The following is a 3812-nucleotide window of genomic DNA, read 5'->3' on the forward strand; positions in this document are numbered from 1 at the left end:
TTCGCAGACTTGGCCTCAACTTGTGACAGAAACCCATCTCTACTAAAAATACAAAAAGTAGCTGGATGTGGTGGCACACACCTATAGTCCCAGCTACTTGGGGGACTAAAGTAGGAAGCTCACTTGAGCCTGGGAGGTTGAGGCTGCAGTGAGCCGTGATCATGCAACCACACTCCAGCCTGGGTGACAGAACAAGACTCTGTCTCAAAAACAAAATAGGCTGGGCGTGGTGACTCAGACCTGTAATCCAAGAACTTTGGGAGGCTGAGGCAGGTGGATCACTTGAGGTCAGGAGTTTGAGACCAGCCTGGTGAACATGATGAAACCCTGTCTCTAGTAAAAATACAAATATTAGCCAGGCATGGTGGTGCATGTCTGTAATCCCAGCTACTCTGGAGGCTGAGGTGGAAGAATCACTTGAACCTGGGAGGTGGAGGTTGCAGTGAGCCAAGATCGCACCACTGCACTCCAGCATGGGCGACAGAGCCAGGCTCCACTTCAAAAAATAAAAATAAAAATAAAAACAATAAAACAACAACAATAAAAAAAAACCCCCCCCCACTGCACTGATTTCACTTGCCTCCTATTTTCCCCAGGAAGAAAAGTTCTTACCTTTCTCCCAGAAGGCTTTTATTTATTTCTGAACCTCCAGTGCCTTACACAGTGCATGCCATGAAGCAAACACCTAAGTTTGTTCCTGTAATCAGGTAATAAATAACCATCTGAGAGTCCAGAGCTGCAGGCTCCACTCCTGGCTCTGTGACTGCATGTGGGCTTTTCAGTGAGGCCCTACACCGCTCTGGCTATCAGGTTCTTTAACTCTAAATCAAGTAAGCTAAACTAAAACTGTGATGACCCTTTCAGCTCCAAAGTCCCACTGCTCTGTCATTCTGATTCTTTGTGTCTCCCACAAAACTTAGGACAACTCTGGAAGGACACAGTAGGTTCTCAGTAAATGTCTATTCATTTGACTGTAGTAGTACTGGATAGTGGATGATGGACTTAAAAAACAAAAATCAGCCTAACGCTAAAATTTTCTGCAGTTGCTGGGAGTCCAGCTAGATACTCTGGATAACAGACACAGTGGGGACCGAATATCCTGGGAGCAAGGAAGTAAGATGTGACTGCAGAGTTGCTTTTGTTGCAGTTTAAGAATTTTTTTTTTTTTTTTTTGAGACGAAGTCTTGCTCTATTGCCCAGGCTGGAGTGCAGCAGTGCAATCTCGGCTCACTTCAACCTCTGCCTCCCAGGCTCAAGGAATTCTCCTGCCTCAGTCTCCCGAATAGCTGGGATTACAGGGACGCCCCACCGTGCCCAGCTAATTTTGGTATTTTTAGTAAAGACAGGTTTTCACCATATTCCCCAGGCTGGTCTTGAACTCCTGGCCTCAGGTGATCCACTCACCACCGCCTCCCAAATTGCTGGGATTACAGGCATGAACCACCGCACCCAACCTAATAATTTTTAAAATATGGCCCAAAGGCTTCAGATTTATGGCAGTCAATCTTAGGTAACTTACTTGTATATGCACTTTGTTCAAGTAAGTGAGTGAACACACAAAACAAAGTTGGAGAGGGATAAAAAATAAGAGAAGAAAAGAGGAGAAAGGATTCAAAGTTGCAAACTTTAAGACAAATCAATTGAAAAGTAGGTATCAACACTGCAGAAGGATTTTCCATTTTACACAAGGAATGCAAGCTTGCATTGAACAGTAAATAGGATGTTTTTATTTTGATAAATTTGGCTTACATCTAACTTTTTAAAAACAAATCCATCAAATAAAGCAAAGTATGTATTTAATTACAGTTGCAAAAGATTATCTGAATTATTTCCAGTTTTTGGAATAGCTGCCATGAGTCCCATGCCATAGCTCCATTGTATTGCTAAGTCACTTAAAAATGGAGGTTGACCTTTTGTGTGTTTTGGGGGGTATTTTATTTAGTTAGTTTTTCAATTTGACAGTCATTTATTTATCTTTATTTTTGTTTTTTGTTTGAGATAGGATCTCGCTCTGTCACCCAGGATGGAGTGCAGTGGCACAATTACAGATCACTGCAGCCTCAAACTCCTGGGCTCAAGCAATCCTCCTGCCTCTGTCTCCTGAGTAGCTGATCCTACAGGCATGTGCCACCACATCTGGCTAGTTTTAAATAATATTTTTTAGAAATGGGTTCTCTTTATATTACGCAGGCTGGTCTCAAACTCCTGGCTTTAAGCGATCCTCCTGCCTCAACCTCCCAAGGTGGTAGAATTACAGGTGTGAGCCACTGCTCTCTACCTATTATTTTTTAATTTTTAAAAATACATATTTAAAAATTTTTAATAAATATGGGACACCTCACAAATTGGTGTGTCATCCTTGCACAGGGGCCATGCTAATCTGCTCTGTATTGTTCTAGCTTTTAGTGTATGAGAACTTTTTCTTTTTTCTGAGACAGAGTCTCACTTTACCACCCAGGCTGGAGTGCAGTGGTGGGATCTTGGCTCATTGCAACCTCCACATCCCGAGTTTAAGTGATTCTCATGCCTCAGCCTCCCGAGTAGCTGGGATTACAGGTGTGCACCACCACACCTGGCTAATTTTTGTATTTTTAGTAGAGATGGGGTTTCACGATGTTGACCAGGCTGGTCTTGAACTCCTGACTTCAAATGATTCACTCTCCTTGGCCTCCTAAAGTGCTGAGATTGCAGGTGTGAGCCACCACATCTGGCCCGAGCACTACTTTTGAATTGATACATATTAGGGACACATATTTTGGAGTACATGGGATAACTTGATACATTTACACCATCAAATCAGGATAACTGGGATATTCATCACCTTAAATATTTATTTTTGCTTTATACCAGGAGCATTCAAGTTATTCTCTTCTAGCTATTTTAATTATTCTATCCTGGCAGGGTGTGATGGCTCACCCCTGTTATCCCAGCACTTTGAGAGGCCAAGGAGGGCAGATCACTTGAGCCCAGGAGTTTGAGACCAGCTTGGACAACATGGTGAAACCCCTTCTCTACAAAAAATACAGAAATTAGCCAGGCTTGGTGGTGCACACCTGTAGTCCCAGCTACTTGGGAAGCTGAGGCTGGAAAATTGCTTGAGTGTGGAAAGTTGAGGTTGCAGTGAGGCCTAACTGTGCCACTGGACTGCAGCCTGCGTGACAGAGGGAGACCCTGTCTCAAACAGAAACAAAAACAAACTTAAATGTGCAGTCAATTAATGTTAACTGTAGTTACTCTACTGATCTATAGAACACCAGGTCTTATTTCTTTTAAGTGTGTATTTGTACCCATTAATCGACCTCTGTTTATCCCCCTCTCCCTGTTACCCTTCCCAGCCTCTGGTAACCACCAATCTACTCTCTATCTTTATAAGATCTACTTTTTAGCTCCCTCATATGAGTGAGAACATGAGATATTTGTCTTTTTTCAAAAGAAAAAATAACCTATCCAGGCAAGGTGGCTCACACCTGTAATCTCAGCACTTTGGGAGGCTGAGGTAGGTGGATCATTTGAGATCGGGGGTTCACCACCAGCCTGGCCAACATAGTGACCCCGTCTCTACTAAAAATGCAAAAAGTAGCCGGGTGTGATGGCACGCACCTGTAATCCCAGCTGCTTGGGAGGTTGAGGTGAGAGGATTGCTTGAGCTCAGGAGTTCAAGGCTGTAGTGGGACTCCATCAAAAAGAAAGGAAAGAAGAAAGAAAGAAAGAAAGAAACAAAGAAAGAAAGAAAGAAAGAAAGAAAGAAAGAAAGAAGGAAGGAAGGAAAGAAAGAAAGAAAGAAAGAAAGAAAGAAAGAAAGAAAGAAAGAA

At 42.8% G+C, this 3812-nt stretch overlaps 1 non-coding gene across 1 annotated transcript; it reads right to left on the minus strand.

Annotated features, from left to right (window-relative positions):
* Positions 1-2322: 2322 nt before the first annotated feature.
* On the minus strand, positions 2323-2425 carry LOC111550999. Its single transcript, XR_002734227.1, has one exon. It is a non-coding gene; the product is annotated as a U6 spliceosomal RNA (small nuclear RNA).
* Positions 2426-3812: the final 1387 nt, after the last annotated feature.

This window comes from Piliocolobus tephrosceles, chromosome 1 (genome assembly GCF_002776525.5).
Source record: "Piliocolobus tephrosceles isolate RC106 chromosome 1, ASM277652v3, whole genome shotgun sequence".
NCBI lineage: Eukaryota > Metazoa > Chordata > Mammalia > Primates > Cercopithecidae > Piliocolobus > Piliocolobus tephrosceles.